Source organism: Triturus cristatus, chromosome 11, assembly GCF_964204655.1.
Source record: "Triturus cristatus chromosome 11, aTriCri1.1, whole genome shotgun sequence".
In the NCBI taxonomy this organism is placed as follows: Eukaryota; Metazoa; Chordata; class Amphibia; order Caudata; family Salamandridae; genus Triturus; species Triturus cristatus.
The window spans coordinates 973,946,154-973,966,921 of NC_140594.1; positions in this window are offsets into that span (position 1 = coordinate 973,946,154).

The following is a 20,768-nucleotide window of genomic DNA, read 5'->3' on the forward strand; positions in this document are numbered from 1 at the left end:
GTCGTCCACGGAAAAGACCGTGAGAGGCAGCGGACCATCCACATCTCCCAGGTCACCTGGCCCTCTGGCGCAACAGCAGCACCTCATCCAATGACATTATCTGCCACATGGACTTGCTGGTCACAGTCTGACCAATGATGACCAACACTGTTGTTCTGGACTCTGATGACTTCAAATGCAAAGGATCTCATCTCCCCTGTGAACTTTGGATTCTATGCACACTGTATAGCACCTATTTGTCCACACTAAACACGCCCCCCACCGAGAATAAATCTTAATTTCTCTACTTATATGTTGCAGTCATTTTGCATGAGTACACAACCTACGTGTGGGGAAATGTCAAACTATGCCTGAGTGTTGAAGTAACTCCAGCCATCTATACCCTGGGATCTGAGTCTGGTACAGGACACACATGGGTCACAATGTATCATCCAATACAGACATGGAGCACAATACTCACCTGTGATGGCCTCAAGCTGCTGAGGGGTGGCTTGCAATACTGTGGGGACAGACCAATTTGGAAGAGTATCATTAATGCGTAGAGGTCATGGCTCATGTGGATGTTCACGGGGAGGGAGTACCAGGTATGTTTTGCCAGGTGGGAGAACCATGTCCTGCATGCTGGAGTACGGTGGATGTGAAGAATGGTGGGCAGGGCAAGGTTGGATGCACGGAGATGGCCCAACGGGGTCTCGGATGACAGACATACAAGGTTGGTTTGGGGTCTGGGGTTGTGGACTGCCTCCTGAGTGTGGGTGAGGAGTCTGAAGGTCATCCCGCAGCAGACAGTGATCCATTGCAGCTATCTCTGGAGGACGGTGATGTGGCTGGGGCGCCGGATGATGAAGCTGAGGTGTGCAGATGCACCCTGGATGTGGACAGTTTCCCTGGAGTTTGGATGTACTTTCTACGTAGAGGGCGGGGCAGTAGTTGACACGTCTGTTGTCGTGGACCTGGGGGATGGTCTGTCTTTCCTTGGAGTGGATCTATCTGTGGATCATGTGCATCATGCAGAGGGTGTTGCAGCCTGAGGTACAAATGCTGGTGATTAGCATGGCAAATGTGAGCGACGAATCCATGATGCACACCATCTTGTGTGCGTGGCCACTGGGTGCTTGTGCAGGGCTCTTGCGGGTGGGACACAAGCAGTTGACCCAGCTGTAAGGGGACAATCCTCAGATGATTACCTCAGTCCTGTACAAGTCCAGCCTCAGGTGGCTGATGTTCAGCCATTCATCAATGGATCTCATGCCTTCTTGAATATTGGAACTGGCAATGTCTGCGTCTTTGGTGAGGGTGAGGAGCACCTGGCTGTCAATGGCATACGAGCTGATGATGAGGTGCTGTGCACATGTGATGGTGGAGAGGGGGGTCCTGGACACATTGAAGATTGACACGCTGAGAGATGATACCTGGGCCATGAGCCAGATGATGCCACTATACTACATGCTGAAGGCTTGAGTCCTACTCCCATGGCCTTGGTGGGGTACGGAGCCAGTGGGGAGTAGGAGGGACATGACCTGGTTGGTGTGACAGGGCCTGGAAGGCGGGGCAGCGCTGTGTAGGCAGTTGGAGTTGCACACTCATCATGCAAAGGTGTCTTGTGTGCAGTTAGGGTATGCCTGAGAGCAGGCGGTAGATTTTTGGATGGACATTGCTTGGAGGGTGGCTGCAACATCAGACTGTAGTGTGATGTGGGTCATGCAAGGACATGAGGGTCGTGCAATGTCCACGTTGCATGTGCTGATGGTCCAGCCTTTGGCACCGCGTGGCCGCATCAGTGGCACAGACAAGCTGATGACAGCCAAATGAATGGGTGGAGGGAGGAAGGGAGGAGCATCTTTGAGGTGTGTGTGTTGCCGAATCCGGCAACTTTGTGGGCCCTTGCTGCAGGGGCCGCATCAGCAGGCGGCATGTCCTGGAAACTATGCCACAAGTTGCACACAAAGACAAGGATGTCAGAAAGGAGAACTGCAACAGGCGTATGTAAAGGAAGGAGTGTCCAGTTTCCCATGGCACACCCAGAGACAATGGATGCACAATCACCAAAGATGACTGACACAGGATCAGGAAACTGAAGGCCGAGCTGCGCACAGGAGACACACCCTCAGCAGGTGTTGAGGGCCCGTTGTGGGGACCAACATGCCCAAATACATACACAACCATGGACTTCATGCACAATAGAGATTCTAATCCATGAAGAACTGCATGCATTTTGCTAAACTACACATAGACTCATATGCACAATCTTTGACAACTATGCCAGAGATGCCGCATGCAAAGTGGCAAGAGACCTGCATTGACAGAGATGAGGCACCTTGGAGTGTGAGGAACACCTTTGTTACTCAGGCTCACACCTAGGGAAATGCATCAATATGAACAGACTCACAGGTCATTTGGCTAAACATGTGGGACCTACACTGGACAACCCCTTCACACCACAGATGCTGTAAATCCATTGAACTGGCACACAAGTGAAGGGGGTGAGCCAAACACCCCCTGCTGCACACGGAGAGGCTGCAATTCCCCATCGATCCTCTTATGGGGATGTCCCACACTGTGTCCACCCGTAGCATCCCGTATGTTTCAGAGGGAAGTTTTACACACATTGATGCCTTCATCAGAATCCACAATCCCATTACAGATGACTGTCACGAAGGGTGACTATCAATTCATGGGAGTCATGCTACATGTCATGTGCCCCATGGTGAGTCGACATGTATGCATAGTAACACAACCTGCACAGGAGCAGTGCCCACACATTCCAAACACCTACCACCCCCAAAATGCCTTGCTGCAATCCTTACCCAAAAAGACTTTTCACCATGTCCGTGCATGGAACGCTGATTCAGCACACGTTGCAATACTCATGAGGAATAGCAGGAGGCCAACGATGATACGAGCATGCGCAACTACCTGGGGATGACAGACACACAAGAAGTCAGCGAAAAGATTGTCATACGCATGCATGGTCATTTACTCTACAGGAATAAGGTTGTCACCATGCTAGTTTAAAATTTAGTGTCTCAGCTAAAATGTGTGGAATGACATCATCACTCGAGTGACACATCAGAACACACCTCTAAGTCACTTAGCATACAATCAACTGGACACACACATTGCAACACATGCCACACAAGGCTCCAAGCGTGCACACTCAGACCCAGGGACTCACCATTATGAGAAGAAGTTGCATATGGGCTGACTCCGGATGTCCTCCTCCTCCTCCTCCTCACTTGCCTCGTGATCAAGCCCTTCATCCTCCACGGGTGGATGTTCCTGCTCATCCGGATCCAGGATGAGTGGCACTGCCTTCTCCACTGCCATGTTGTGCAGCATGCAGCACACAAGGAAGATTTTGCAGACCTTCACCGGTGCATATGGGAGGGACCTGCCTGTCTTGTGAATGCACTGGAATCGGCTCTTCAGGAGGCCAAACGTCCTCTCAATCACTCGACTGGTCTGCCCATGGGCGTTGTTGTAACGGTGATCTGCAGCTGTTCTGGGGTTGCGGAGAGGCGTCATCAGCCATGGCATGTTAGGATAGCCAGAGTCCCCTACATGGAAACATCATGTAAAGAAGTGGGTCAGGAGATGCCGTAACATACAAAGATACCGCTAAATACAGGACAAACAGAGTATACCCACCAACAAGACATGCTCGTTCGTTGTGCAGCCGCAGCATCATTTGTGGCACCCTGCTACATCTCATGAGGTAGGCATCGTATGCTGACCCTGGAAAACGTGCACAGACATGGGAAATCAGCATGTTAGGTAGACACACCACAAGGGCATAAATAGAGTGATAATGTTTACGGTTGCGATAGGCTACCTCCTGTGCCCGTGGTGGTACCAAAGCCACATGTGTCCCATCAATGGACCCAATTACATGGGGCATCCCTCCCAGGGCATAGAACTCACCCTTGACACCTGCCAACTGCTCACGAGTTGGAAAATGGATGAATTCATCCAGGTGCTCCAACATGGCTTCTAAAACATCATGCAGGACACAGCTGAACATAGTCTGTGACATGCCACCAACATCAGCTATGGTGAATTGAAACGTACCGGTGGCAAAAAAATGTAGGGCTGCCATCACCTTCATCTTGGGGGTCAGTGCAGTAGGATACCTGTGTAGCGGTTGGAGGTGTGGTTCCAGCTTTGCGGTCAAGTTCTCAATCAACTGTTGCGAGAATCGGTAACGTCTTATGCAGTCACGTTCCCTCATGGCACCCAAGTCTGGCATTGGTCGGGGGAGAGGCGGTGCCCTGCAGAAAATTGGAATGAATAACGAAGAGTGAGTACATAACAACATCAATGTGAATGTACTGAGCACATGCTCAACTGCTACTACACATCTGCTAAATACAGAGTCTGGTCTGTGCAATACATCCAGGACACATATGCCAGCCAGGTGATACTCCTACGAAAAGCCAGCTACACCTGTTGATTGTCAAGTCTACATGACATGCCCTGAAACGAGCTGTGGGCCAGTGTAAGTCAACAGCCAGAGACATCACAGGAGTGACATACATCCACATATCTGCATTTGAAGGATGTCATCTCATACAGACAGCTGGCAGCAAGCTAGACGCACAGGTCACATGTCATTAAAAATGTACAGATCACACACATTGCGATGAAGGGGTACACGTGAAAACCGAAGACACAGACATGGAGATGACGCAGATATGTCCTCATGTCCAAAAATCATGTTCGAAGCATCCAGACACACGTAACGTGTGAATCCCCATGTGGCATGGTGTGCGTATATGTGTGCCATGCCCATCTACACATGTTGGATGCAGCAACAGCAGATGCAGTTGACGGAACACCAACAGCAAGCTCATGGGAACACATGACACACACATGACATAGTCACATCGGGGCACGCTGGTAGTTAGATGTCAGGTGTTAGTGTCCCTGTCCCTGGCATCAGGGGACAGTTGCGGGTGTTGGTGACTGTGCCATACCAGTGATGCAGTGCTTGACACGTTTGTACTACATGCACACATGTGCAAAGTGTGAAGGGGAAGTGTGCCACATAGTGCCCCATCACACATGACATGTGTACACAGGTCATCACACATCTATTGTGCTAAAACATGAGGAGACATGTGCCATATCACTGCCTGACACACCTAGGCCCTGCACATGAAGGACTGCAATGACAATGACTTGATGTATAGCCTTGTGCGAGTCGGAGACCTCCATTCCTTTAGTGTGCGCCTCCTATCACCAGTGTAAGCTGTGAAACGCACCGTACACATGCTCTGAGGGCGTGTGTATGGTCTGTATCACTATATTTGTGTTGCCGTCGGAGTACGCGTGTGTGTACGGACCGTACACACGTACGTGTACTACCGTAGTACACGTATGTGTACGACCAATGTGTACACGTACGTGTACACACTGGTCGTACACGTACGTGTACACACTGGTCATACACGTACGTGTCCACACTGGTCGTACACGTACGTGTACACACTGGTCGTACATGTACGTGTACTACCTTAGTACACGTACGTGTACTACCAGTGCGTACATGTACGTGTCAAATGCACTGTGCAACTGGTGCCATAGGGGTACGTGTGAAACGCACCGTACCTGTGTGTGGATTTCAAAATTACATAGGGGACACATGAGAGACAAGTATTAGGGCCTAAATGCATGCTGGTTGTCATGGATACCGAGTTTCCAGTTCAAATTTTTCCATCAGGTGGCCTGGAAAAGTCAATTGGCCACAAAATACAATGTTGCAAAGTGGTTGTTGACTTGAAATGATGCTCAAAATTTGAACCATGCAAAGGCACTCACTGGTGTATGTTTAAAGGGATTGGAGGAAACGTAGGATGCAAATGAGTCTGACCAATCACTCTGTACTCCTGTAAATGAAACAGCCCAGCAAGGCAGATATAAGTCAGCCAGAACCCATGAGAGGGCACTTGCCTGCACAACCTTTCTGTCGACACCACTGGCTGCTGTCTGTGCTTCCTCTGGCACCATGTCAAGGTCTGTGGAGAGGGCCCAGCCATTCACCCAGGAGGAGAATGAGGCATTGCTGGTTGTCATCCTCCCACAGTACCCCAGCCTGTATGGGAGACCAGGGGAGCAGGTGAGTGCTGACTCCACTACCTTTGACTGTGCACCTTTTTTGTAACTTTCACTTCTGGCATTGTGTCCAGGTGTGACAGACATGCAATGTTGTTTAGAGTGGGTCCCAGGGGGGGGAAAGGCTTATGTCTTCCATGCAGAGCATGATGTTCATGTGTGCACTCCTCACTTGCATTGTGCTTACTGTGACATTCACTGCATAGTGCAGGACACATTCAGCCTGGCTAATCCTTTGTGGCATTTTAGTTCTATAGTCCTGAGGTGATTCAGGTGGCACCCCGGTGTGACAGGTGACTGTGCCCACAGATGTGTGTGAGTTGAGTGGAGCTGTGGTGAGAGTGTCCACGTGATGTGTACGCCCCCTGGACATTGATGTGTGTGAATGTTCCTTGTCATGTGGGTGAGTGTCTATGTGGAGTGTTGCACCACAGCTGCATGGAGGAGGCAACAGCTATACCTATCTGATGTGAGAAGTAAGCCGTGCTGTGTGTCTGACTTGCTGTGCTAGCCCCAAAACCTGTGACACCCCCCAGGCAAGTGGCACATGTGCAGGGTGAGGTTTGTATCCGCTGTTGCCAATGGCAGGTGATTGATCTGTGCCTGTGTGTGTCTGTGTACTGTGCTGAGGTTGCGTCAGTGGCCTGGGGCATGTGACTGCTTTGCGGTGCTGTCCATCAGCCTTGTGTTGCTTGTGCTGCACAGTGTGTGCCATGATCAGGGAGTGTGTCACACCCCTCATGCCACCTAAGTACTTTCAATGCCATGTAGTGCATTGGGGCTTCCACAGAGGCCAATGTCCATATGACAAAGATGCTATTAGTTGGCAGCATCCTATGCCCTGTTCAGCATATCAAAGATGTTCAAAAGTGTGTCTCTGTGACAAGGAGCAGGTGTAGTGATGTTGTCTCACTTTGTCATCCTCACAGGTAACTTCCTACGAGAAAGGAAAGATATGGAAGCGGGCCGCAAGGGCCGTGAACTCGGCGGAGGGTCGCAGTCGGCGCCTAGCCCAAGTGAGGAAGAGATGGCAGGACATCCGGTGCTGGACCCGGAGGATCGCTCGGGTCCAGCTAAAGCTCTCACCTCCATGCCCCCACGGCGGGCTCCGACGCCTGACCCACCAGTTGAGGCGTGTCCTGGCGGTGGTCTTCCCTGACATGGATAGGCAGTTCCAGGAGGGACAGCAGCAAGGAGGGGGTAGGTACATGTGTGTTTGTTGTGTGTCCCCAGCTTTTGGAATTTCTTGGTCGCCTGGATACACTTCCAGGGTTTATATGTGCAGTGCATATCCTGTTCCCAAAAGTAAACCGGTGCTCTTATCCCTCCCTTCCCCTCCTTGACATGTGTTCACTGGTCTGTGTGGAATCACTATTGCACATGGTCATCTAGGCTGCCAGGTACTCCAAGTGCACTTTGCTTTCTGCATCATGAGGGGGGGGGGGGTCTGTGACATGTGTTGTCACCTTGCCTGTGCCCTGTCCTGTTCAGTCATTTGGGGGTCCATATTTGTTGGCACTGATGCTGAGTCTCAACATAGGGGTGTGAGGTTTCTAATATACTCCCTTGCAGCATGCATGACCGATGTTGTGGCCTCAGACATGATGTGCATGAGTGGGAGATATGCATAGTGCCAGGACGGTTGCTCATGTTACAGTCAGATCATTCCAGGACCATGGAGCAGTGTGCCCACTACAGTCCCCGGAGACACCCTTGCCTCGTAATCATTTGTGTCATCCAACACTGTGCCCATTCTCTGTATGTTCATCATAGGTTGGTCCCTGTGGCATTGTTCCCTGCCCTCATTTGTATTTATCTGAGGTGTGCTACATGTGTCCACTGGACAGGGAGACCCCATTTGGCTTGTGCATACTCACACTGGCCAGTGCCTGTGTGTCTATTCACAACTATCTGTTGATGGTTGTTAGTCACAAATATGTGTTGGCAGCCTCACGAGGTGATCTGGAGTACATTTTGGAATTCTTGCAGAACATTTTGGCAGACCCTGATTAAGAGGTATCACTTCTTGATCTGTCTCAATCACATTGTCTCATGTATGGGGGGTATGTGCGGGCGAGGCCTACATGGCCAAACCTCATGTCTCCTTGCCAGGTCTGACCTGTGTGTGATAATTGGCTGGACAGAGACTCAACATGCAGTGACCCAGTCATGTTGTGCAGGGTTTAATGTTTGTGCTTTGCAGCATGTGTCAATAGTTAAAATCCACGATTCCTGCTCATACAGTCTTTGGCACCAGTGTGTGGTCCAGATGCTACGTAGTTTTGTCTTTGTATGGTGACATCTGTGTGGATAGTCAGGCTTGCCATGAGGGTGTCTCCTCAGTGCAGGTATGCCTCTTTTCAATACAATTGCAGGCACATTAGCTTATGCATTGTCCTGTGTTTGGACATGTGTGCCACTCCACATGACAGGCAGTGGGTCAGATGTGTTGGCAACTGTGTCATCATGGTACGGATGGCCATGTGACATGTGGCATCATTCAAGTTGTTAGTCACAATGTATTGTACCTTGGCACTCACTACACTTGTCGACATGTCTTCATGTTTTCAATGCTTGATTTTGATGTTTTATTGTGCAGGACAATAATGTGCCTGCATGACAGATGTCTCTCAGGGAAGTGCACAAGAAAAAACCTTTACACTTTCCGGGAACAAGCTGGCACATTGTAAAGGAAGGCACAGTTCGAATAACACTATTTTTCTGATTATACATATCCATGTGCCCACAGTGTGGTGGAATTTGGGTAATTCCTTGGTTGTTGGTGATACCAACTTACGAGTGTCAAGTCATCCAGACCACCGTGTGCCCATGTATATGTACTCTCTGCAACACCATTTCTTTCTAACAGTGGCTTCTTTAAATAAGGCTGGCAGCCTATACAATGACTGTGTAAAAGTAGTTTTGTGTGCACCTCCTTGTGAGACTTCTTTTATACAGGCACATGTGTGTTCTGTTCACAAAGTGGCACATCCACACATTATAAACCTGTTGATTGTGTACAGTGGTGTGATTCCCGAAGGGATCAAAATGTATTTTGTTTGGGTTTCCAAAGTACTTACAGGTCTCTGAGTGTGGGGACACCTTTAGCATTGAGGTCTGTTATTTAGCCTTGGGTGCACCAATACTGTTTCTGTCCCAGTGAACAAGAGGTGGCATGACTTCATAGTATTGCTGTGCTCAACTGTTCCCAGACACTGGCTTCTCAGTATATTGCTCATTCAAGTTTTTGGCTGGTGTGTCCTATTTTCCCTTGTTTCCAAGTGGCATTGTGGGTCAACCAACTGGGGAGTACAGGGCTTACATATGTGCGTAGTAATCTAGATGTTACTCATGATGCATTGCCTGATATGCACTGTGATCTGTTTTGTTTGGACTCATGTGTCAGATGTACACAGGTGACTGATTTTTTTCTGTATCTTCACCTTGCCCACAGCATCATCGGAGGAAACCGAGGGAGACACCTGCACGGACCTAGAGGAGGGATCCAGCACCGGTGCCACCAGTGCTAGCGACTCTGCGGGAGCAAGTGGCACGGAGGGCGAGTGGAGTCAGTCGGAGGACCCGTCTGGTGGCGACACCAACTACGATGCTGACGGGTCCGAGGCTGACGTCATCGAGGGGGCGGAGGCTGCTACAACACCTGGCAGCAGCACAACATCTGTCCCCACCTCCTCCATTCCCATCACCGCCCTCCCAGTTGCTCCGGTCCCTTCTGTCCGTGCAGGGCACCACCATGTCTCCTTCGTGCCAGGCACCGCACCCCCTGCCCTTGTCACCCCTCCTGCCCTCACTGCAGAGTCTATGGACATTCAGCAGCAGTTGCAGGTTGGGCAGACATCGATGCTGAATGTCCTCCATAGCCACACCAGACTGCTGACCCAGATGGTGTCGTTCATGGAGGGCATGTCAGCAACGATGTCTGACCAACGGATGTTGCTGCGGTCCATGGACTCTTCACTGACGGCAGCAGTGAGTATCCTGCAGTGCTTCGTCCCCCCCCTAAGCCCCATCCACACTTCCCACTCCCATACCTGTCCCATGCACACCCAGACATTCCCAAGCACGCACCACACCAGGCACAGGCAGCACACCACCACCTAAGGGCAAGCACACACCTCCTGGCACGCACACTCAGCGGAGGAAAAAGGCACACCCACTAGGTCTGGGGCACACAGACAAACACGCAGCCACAGTCCGTGTCCGCATGCCTCACGACCCAGGACCTCCAAAACCACTCCCCTTGGCTCCCCTGCCACACAGTCAGACAAGGAGAGCTCCATGTCTGTGCTGACCCTCAGCCCCACTGACTCACCACCCCACAAGCGGGCGAGGGACTCCACGGGCAGGGGAGTTGAGTCCCCCCCTGTCCACCGCCTCCCCCAGAAGCGCTGCACCCCATCCCTCGGACCCCCCCTCCTTTGTGCCTGTGGCTTCTTCGGGTGCAGGGGATAGTCTGGACGACCTGGCAGAAGTGTGCAGCGCCGTGCTAACCTCCACCTTTGGCGCTGCCCCACCCCCTGTGGTGGAGTCGTCCAGCCCTGCACTCACCACACCTACCCTTACACCTCCTGTCCCTGCAGTGCCTGGTCCTTCCCCACATGATGCCCCCTCCCCGGTCGACGTACCTGAGGGTTCCAGTGTGCAGGCAAGCTAGGGGAGACGCGTGGCCATGTGTCCCCCCCCAAGGACTTATATTCAGGACTTGCCATTGGCCTTTGTACATAGTGTTTGTTACTAAATTTTTATTTCATGCTGAATACAGCATTTTCTTTTTACTTTGAACACTATTGCATTTCAGGTATTGATGTTGGTGCTGATGCTCAAGGAGTCGGGCTTGTGGTAATGTGTTATGTTTCAGGGAAATGTTGTAGTCTGACGGTCATGGGGTGTACCATGGTTTCTGCGTGCCATCACAAGGTCTCTGCAAAGAATCTTTGGTCGTGTGTGTTAGTTGTGTTGGGAAACATTGTCCCAAGGAGTGTTCCTTCCTCTGTGGCACCTGACATCTTCCCTGCAGAGAGTTGCACAATTGTTGTGCTGACCTGTGTCTACATTTCCTTTGTTGGTGACGGATCCCTTCAACTATGGCCTTGCCTGCTCAGCAATGTCTCCGGCTGCATCGTCTGTGCCATCCTTGCTAGTCACTGTACTTGTGTATTGAGTATATTGTAATGCCTTAATGGCGAATTTCTCCCTTTTCAGCACTATGCATGTGTGTAATCCCAGCCTAGCACACATATGGTACTTGTTCGGCAGGGTATTAGGGCACCTGACTCACAATTGTGGGCATTGTATCTGTGGGAAATCCACCCTATTCCTTCCATGTGAGTCAACGTCTTTGTGGCTGTTGCAGCACCTGTACATTCCTATCAGTCCTGGGATGTGCGTGGCAGTGTCTGTTCCCTTTGGCTCTCTTAATTTAGTAGGCATTGAAATGACTATACAGTCTTGTGGCATGATCTCAGTGTGTGTATTGTGCTGCGTCTGCCAGGGGTGGGTATGCATGTGTCATTTGTCCTCACACCCACATGTGGTGTGTCATGCAGTGGGGGAAAGACATCCATCCTCATGGGAGTGGAACACTGCTGTCAGTGATGTGTTGTTATGGCACTATCAACATAGACAAAAATTAGGGATGTGTACATGCACCCATGGAGTTGTAGTGATGTGATAATGATGTACCCACCCCCATGTCTCTGTCCACTGCTGGTAGTCCTCTGCACCCCCCCCATGTCACTGTCCACTGCTGGGAGTGATAGGCACCCACCCCCATGTCTCTGTCCACTGCTGGTAGTCCTCTGCACCCACCCCCATGTCTCTGTCCACTGCTGGGAGTGATAGGCACCCACCCCCATGTCTCTGTCCACTGCTGGGATTCCTCTGCACCCACCCCCATGTCTCTGTCCACTGCTGGGAGTGATAGGCACCCACCCCCATGTCTCTGTCCACTGCTGGGATTCCTCTGCACCCACCCCCATTTCTCTGTCCACTGCTGGGAGTGATAGGCACCCACCCCCATGTCTCTGTCCACTTCTGGGATTCCTCTGCACCCACCCCCATGTCTCTGTCCACTGCTGGGAGTGATAGGCACCCACCCCCATGTCTCTGTCCACTGCTGGTAGTCCTCTGCACCCACCCCCATGTCTCTGTCCACTGCAGGGAGTGATAGGCACCCACCCCCATGTCTCTGTCCACTGCTGGGATTCCTCTGCACCCACCCTCATGTCTCTGTCCACTGCTGGGAGTGATAGGCACCCACCCCCATGTCTCTGTCCACTGCTGGTAGTCCTCTGCACCCACCCCCAAGTCTCTGTCCACTGCAGGGAGTGATAGGCACCCACTCCCATGTCTCTGTCCACTGCTGGGATTCCTCTGCACCCACCCCCATGTCTCTGTCCACTGCTGGGAGTGATAGGCACCCACCCCCATGTCTCTGCCCACTGCTGGTAGTCCTCTGCACCCACCCCTCACATGTCTGTCCACTGCTGGGAATCCTAGGCAGCCACCCACCCACCCACCCGCACCCTTGGTGCAGTACATTGCTGTCCTGGGCATACACACACCCAAATATACTGGTTATATGCTGCACCAGGCCATAAGCCAACATTCGTGGCGTGTGTACGCCTTGTATCAATAAAGTACTGGTGCTGTAAGGGGTACACGTGGTGCGGACCGTACCCACGCTCTGAGGGCGTGGGTACGGTCCGTACCACGCGTACCCCTGAGTCACCACTGCAATGGTGGTAAGGTCTGTACCCACGCTCTGAGGGCGTGGATACGGTCCATACCATCATTGCAGTGGTGACTTAGGGGTACGCGTGGTACGGACCGTACCCACGCTGTGAGGGCGTGGGTACGGTCCGTACCACCATTGCAGTGGTGACTCAGGGGTACGCGTGGTACGGACCGTACCCATGCTCTGACGGCGTGGGTACGGTCCGTACCACCATTGTAGTGGTGACTCAGGGGTACACATGGTACCGACCGTACCCACGCTGTGAGGGCGTGGGTACGGTCTGTACCACGCGTTCCCCTGAGTCACCACTGCAATGGTGGTATGGACCGTACCCACGCTGTGAGGGCGTGGGTATGGTCCGTACCACCATTGCAGTGGTGACTCAGGGGTACGCATGGTACGGACCATACCCATGCTGTGAGGGCGTGGGTACGGTCCGTACCACCATTGCAGTGGTGACTCAGGGGTATGCGTGGTACGGACCGTACCCACGCTCTGAGGGCGTGGGTACGGTCTGTACCACCATTGCAGTGGTGACTCAGGGGTATGCGTGGTACAGACCGTACCCACGCTCTGAGGGCGTGGGTACGGTCTGTACCACCATTGCGGTGGTGACTCAGGGGTACGCGTGGTATGGACCGTACTCACGCTCTGAGGGCGTGGGTACGGTCCGTACCACGCGTACCCCCATGGGCACGCGTATAGTGCTACGGACCATACCCACGCTATTTATGTGTGAGTACGGTGCATAGCACAATTGTAGTGTTGCCATAGGAGTACGCGTACACGTCCACTTCCGTTGTTGCGGTATGCAGGGATTGGTGGACACGCCCCCTGAAGTGACCAGACCCTGGAGGTGATGTATGGAGAAGTGTGGCTCAGGGGTTAGAGGCAGCAGACCCGGAAGCTGAGATCGGTCCTGGACCAGGGTTCAATTCCCCGCCTCGGCGGGTCTTGGGCTAAAAATTCCACGGACTCGATAATTCTCGCCCCGGTGCCTCCTTGACTCACGGGTTCACACTCTGCGACTCTGGGCAATAGCTTGCTTAATCTCCCCAACGGCCCCTCGCGGCGGGATGCCTGACTTTCACCTTGTGGATACCCTGCTATCTCACAGGGGAATACCAGGACGGGTTCCCTAAGCAAGCGCCGGGAAACCCACAGCGGGTAGCTGTGCACTATATAAGCTCAACTACATTTACATTTACGTGTATGTGGTAATTATTGTAGGTATTTAATTTGGGTAGGGGGTATGTTTTCTGCCCCTCACCCCCCCTTGACCCCTGGGTGTTGTTCTCACCTTCTGCGGCGTCTGAATCGGTTTCTGTGCACCAGGTCATAGACTACGAGGGCCGGGGTGACACGTAGGATGGGGTCCATGTCTGTCCGTCGCGTACCGGGGCTCCTTTTTTGCGTCGACTCATGTTTCTGGCTTTTTTTATGTGCCGTAAAAAAATAGCTGTGCGGAATGACGTAGGTACGAATCGTACTTGCTGGTCCGTAAAACGCTGCCTGACTCCGTGCGGACGTCACGCACGCGCTGTCCAGGATCAGAATACTAGGTATTTTTTTGCCGGTCGGTGTTTTTTACGATTCATACGGAAATGGTATTTCTGTACGAATCGTACTTGCAGGTTTGTAATGTGGTTTTCCCGGGTACGAGTCGGACGGAGAATACGCTCCGTACGACCATTCGTAACCGGGTTTTACAGGATTGGAATCGGCACCATAATGTTTAATACAATATACTAGATATTAATTCAACATTAAAATGCTAGTGAGGTGTTTTTAAAATTGTGATTAAAAACTAATACCTATTAATTGCATTAATATGTTTTAATTGTTTAGTCATTTAAGAAATACAAAGTGATGATATAATATACTGTAACATTTGTATTTTATAAGTTCTTGAGTGATAATATATATTGCAAATTAATTAACATTTATGTGGGTTTTGAGCCCTCTGCTATTCAACATCATTTTTTTTTCGCATGATGATATTGCTGAAGGCTGTGGCCTCACCATGTTCTCCTCATGATGATACTCACAGCATCTTTTCTTTGTCATCTGCGTAGGGTCACAGCATAGTTTCCTTGAAATTCTGTCTCCGCAAGGTTTCCGCATGGATGAACATCAACTTCTTAAAAATGAACAGTGATAAGACCGAGGGGATGTTGATGGGTGAGAACTCTCTTCTGTGGGGTCCCCAACAGTGGCCTGATACCTCAGGAGCCCTTCCCTTACCGGTCTCTAAGGCCAAGAACATCTTTTTCTGGCTAGACGACAATCTATCCATGAGATTTGATATCTCCAAGGTAGCTTCCACCTGGGAAACATCGGTTACATCGCGGGGTTTACACCGCAATACCTTTACAACGCGGGTATTACAACGCAAGTCATTACAATGACTTGCGCTGGATGGCGCTCTAAGCTAAGGAATAGTATTATTTACTATTCCAACACCTTCCCTACTGTAACGTAGGCTGGAGTTAGATTAGTAAATCATACTATTCCTAAGTCCAGCGCCCGCCAGCGCAAGTCGGGGAGAGGAGTTGGCCTAACGGCTAGGACGGTCGACCTTGAATCTGGGGAACTGGGTTCGAGTCTCGGCAATGACTCTGAACATCCTGTGATTCTGGGCAAATCACTTAATCTCCCCGTGCCTAACAAAAATGAATGTGTGTCCTCATGTAGTGTAACTGGTACTATGTAAAGCGCTCTGATACCCGATTCGGGTCAAGTTCGCGCTATATAAAACTCTGTAAAAAAAAAATAAAGAATTTGACCCAAATCTCCTCTATGTATGTATTTATTTTTTATTTAGGATGTATTGTATTGCATAAGGCTGCAAGACATCTAAAGCTCTCTCTAAACCAGGCTACAAAGGAGTGAATGTTCGAGTCTGCAGTACATATGCACTCACCTTGAACAGATATTTTTGCATGAAGCATGCATCCTCAGCCCTTCCTTCAACACTCCAGGAAATTCTGAAAATTAAGGAAGTTATTAGACTGTTTGCTCTGTTACAAATTACCTAGCAATTTGGGGCTGCATCACAACAAGAATACATCAGATACGCAAAGAAGCTGCGCCAAAGTCAGTTTTCACGAATCCCTTTTTTATGTATTCGATTTAGGACTAGAACACAAGATAACGCTCGAATCCATAAACCAGGATTCTAGGATTTTGAGATTTCCAAATAAATACTTATTTCAATAGAAAATGACAGTGTCAATTTACCAGAATTAAGAGCAATCACTCAAGACTAAGGGGACGGTGGAGGGATTCTAAATGATGAAACGTAGTGCCTTGTTATTATGAGAGGGATGTGGCCTGTAGACTAAACCACTTGTTCAAGGAAGTGAAGTAACCGTTATTGTGACACTATATTGCTGCATCCCTTTTCCTCCTCTAGCATCCTTACTTCACCAAAGTTCTGCAACTCCACATTCCTTCTCTTATAACAGAGTTTTAGCCGGAGATCCCTGCATGGGAATGGCATATGTGCAATCTGCTTATGTCCTTGTATATAACTATTTTTCTGTCTGCCATTTCTAAACACATTGATTCCAAACCCAAAAACAATTTACCGAAAAAACCTAAGTATATGGTTAGGTATTTTCCAACATATAGAGGCGTTCTTTCTGTTTTCTTTTAACCTCTCAAGAAAGGAACAACAATCTTGAGATCCCTCCTTGAGTTCTTCTATTCCAGCTGTGACTAAGTGAAACCACTTACTTAGGGGGGGGTGGTGATGGACGGAGCATCAGAACCAATCAAACACTCACACCCAGTCAACAGATCTGGGTTTGATCCATCACCGTTCTTTAGCCCACTCCGCCACCACAGCTCAGACATGGCCATATGCAAATCAGTCTCACCCTGTGCCTCATGGGAACAGTCCAGCCCAAACTGCCAAGCCATGCCTTCCCTGGACCGGAAACAAGCTTCCTAGGACCGGTTTCTGGCATTTCAGCCGTCTTCAGCCAGGCTTGCTTGAATCCAGTGGCAAAGTGAGCAAGGGACTCACTTCTGAGCATACCCTGCCAACTTATGGCGAACAAAGCGGTACAAAAGGGGGTGGTGATGGACGGAGCATCAGAACCCATCAAACACTCATACCCAGTCAACAGATCTGGGTTTGATCCATCACCGTTCTTTAGCCCACTCCGCCACCCCAGCTCAGACATGGCCATATGCAAATCAGTCTGACCCTGTGCCTCATGGGAACAGTCCAGCCCGAACTGCCAAGCCATGCCTTCCCTGGACCGGAAACAAGCTTCCTAGGACCGGTTTCTGGCATTTCAGCCGTCTTCAGCCAGGCTTGCTTGAATCCAGTGGCAAAGTGAGCAAGGGACTCACTTCTGAGCATACCCTGCCAACTTATGGCGAACAAAGTGGTACAAAAGGGGGTGGTGGTGGACGGAGCATCAGAACCAATTAAACACTCACACACAGTCAACAGATCTGGGTTTGATCCATCACCGTTCTTTAGCCCACTCCGCCACCCCAGCTCAGACATGGCCATATGCAAATCAGTCTGAGCCTGTGCCTCATGGGAGCAGTCCAGCCCGAACTGCCAAGCCATGCCTTCCCTGGACCGGAAACAAGCTTCCTAGGACCCGTTTCTGGCATTTCAGCCGTCTTCAGCCAGGCTTGCTTGAATCCAGTGGCAAAGTGAGCAAGGGACTCACGTCTGAGCATACCCTGCCAACTTATGGCGAACAAAGCGGTACAAAAGGGGGTGGTGATGGACGGAGCATCAGAACCAATCAAACACTCACACCCAGTCCACAGATCTGGGTTTGATCCATCACCGTTCTTTAGCCCACTCCGCCACCCCAGCTCAGACATGGCCATATGCAAATCAGTCTGACCCTGTGCCTCATGGGAACAGTCCAGCCCGAACTGCCAAGCCATGCCTTCCCTGGACCGGAAACAAGCTTCCTAGGACCGGTTTCTGGCATTTCAGCCGTCTTCAGCCAGGCTTGCTTGAATCCAGTGGCAAAGTGAGCAAGGGACTCACTTCTGAGCATACCCTGCCAACTTATGGCGAACAAAGCGGTACAAAAGGGGGTGGTGGTGGACGGAGCATCAGAACCAATCAAACACTCACACCCAGTCAACAGATCTGGGTTTGATCCATCACCGTTCTTTAGCCCACTCCGCCACCCCCGCTCAGACATGGCCATATGCAAATCAGTCTGAGCCTGTGCCTCATGGGAACAGTCCAGCCCGAACTGCCAAGCCATGCCTTCCCTGGACCGGAAACAAGCTTCCTAGGACCCGTTTCTGGCATTCCAGCCGTCTTCAGCCAGGCTTGCTTGAATCCAGTGGCAAAGTGAGCAAGGGACTCACGTCTGAGCATACCCTGCCAACTTATGGCGAACAAAGCGGTACAAAAGGGGGTGGTGATGGACGGAGCATCAGAACCAATCAAACACTCACACCCAGTCAACAGATCTGGGTTTGATCCATCACCGTTCTTTAGCCCACTCCGCCACCCCAGCTCAGACATGGCCATATGCAAATCAGTCTGACCCTGTGCCTCATGGGAACAGTCCAGCCTGAACTGCCAAGCCATGCCTTCCCTGGACCGGAAACAAGCTTCCTAGGACCGGTTTCTGGCATTTCACTTTTGTGAACAGATAAAGCTTGAACCTTCCTCTAGTGCGTAGAAGGAGTTTATCAGGCAACAAACATGTGAAACCTTAAGTCCAAAGACCAGAGCTGCATGAGAGTAGTCGTGGATGCAAGAGATAAACAACAGATGGGGGTCAATATTAGGGCGTTTGGTGACAGCCGGGAATGCGGTTTTGTAATGTAAACATCACAAGAGTCTCTGAGGCATGAAGAGTGTTTGAAAAGCACAATGAAGAGCGCAACACGCGTGAACGCCAAGCAATGTGCAGAAATTAAAACAATGTTTCTAAAATGACAATCCAGGAAGGTGTGGCGAAAAGAGGCGCTGAAATATTAATTTAAATTAGTTTACCTGGAGCAGGGTAGAAAAGGGCTATTCCTACCATTACATGCTTGCTTGAGAGCATTTTCATCAGGGCGTTATTTCCTGGGGGTGTACCTGGCCAACTCCTCGCCAAACTTTGTTATGAACAAATAAATCTTGAGCCTTCAGGCCAGGCACCACAGCTGCAACTGGCAAATATAGCTCTAAGATAAACAAGCATGGAATCCAGTGACAAAGACTCTTAGAATACCATTACATGCAGTGTGTTCCACAGTAAGACATTACAACATGAACCTGTGCTACCCACACCACAAACTAAACGGCAGAACAACTGTGCCTTCGGCAAGCTAAAGAAGGGACCCAAAGACTGAAGAGGAAGGAAGAGGTTATGCCAAATGAGAAGACATTGGACAGAAAAGCATTGATATCCTTTCAACTCTGGCTTAACCCATGTGACTAAAGTTAGACCTTAATTAAGGGAGTACAGACTTCTTTCTGGTACACTAACTGGAATCTTGATTTGTAGACAGCATGGCCCCAAGTGATGGAAACATTCATGAGTCAAACAAGATATCTTGATACAGTCCTTCACACTGAGCCATTTATGTGTTGTGCAGAAATAGCCTGATTACTTACAGGTAATATTCATTACTCTGCTAGAAGACAAAGAATGTAAAACCAACGACGCTAGAAGGAAAAGACTAGAAGGAACCCCTAAGAGTCCAGGAAAATCCAGACCGATAAACTTGAGATCAGATGAAACAGTGAGAGTGCATAGAGCAGGAGAGCAGGCAAAGGGGATATCAGGGCATCTACACTCCAGGCCACTCCTCTGAGAACATCAAAACTAAATAAGGCACATGATTCTGGACCTGTCTGTCAAAGTGGTCAACCTGAGGGAATTTGGCGCTCTAGCAGATCGCTGTAAAACAGAAAAGACAGAAGATCCTTTCTGGATGGGGTAAATCCCTCCTCATTGGGATACGCCCAAATGGAATCTGAAGAGAGAACCCATCTTCCAAACTGGAAAGTCAAGTCAGTCAGAGACATGGAGTCTGCACCCAACTACTGTTTGAGGTAGGCCTTCATGAGTATTTTCTCATTTAAGACAAGCACTACACTCAGGAGGCCTGAATGCCTCTGTCAAAGAAGTAGAGTACCTGTTACAGAGCTAGCAACCACAGTATTAACTGAAGTAAAACATGTACCCTGTGAGAATCACAATAAGTGGTCACCAAGACCTTCACCTGCATCGCCATCCCCACCAGGTGTGGACAATGTTTGTGAGCCAAGATTGCACATCATAAAGCCTCACTGGAACTAATTGAAAAGCATTTACAGAAACATGCCACTGTGAGTGGCAAGAGTGAGTACTGCTTAATACTTCGTCATGATAGATTCAACCTTCTTGTTGGCAGGATCAGTATTCATTACATTTTCCAGGATCATAGAGGACAGCTATGTAGTCTAGAGCATTAGACCAACACCAGTGAGTGACTAAGCGTCATCTCCCTCTTAGTGAAGGGAGACAGTTTTGTCAAAATCCATAGCCTGGCCACTACCTGATGATCCTATCATCCATTTAACAACACTCCTTCACACCATGGCTAACATGCTGTCTAATAGGGTGCAATACACAGAAGTGCTGAAACACAGTAGTATTGATCCATGACTGGTCAACCACTGAGGAATTATTAGTTTAAATAATGAAGAAATGCAGGAATGCTGAACTATTTCCCCCTTAGCTCCCTCCCCCCAGCCACTTGTCCTCATTATACTGCAGGGGAATTCACAAAGAGATGGTGCAAGTAGAAGACACAGCAAAGAATGCCAAAAAAAGAGTGTAGTCAAGGAGATCCATGCTGCTTAGCATAATCACCAGACTCCTTAGAGTATTGCACGTCTGCAGTGACAAATGCAATCAGGCTCTGA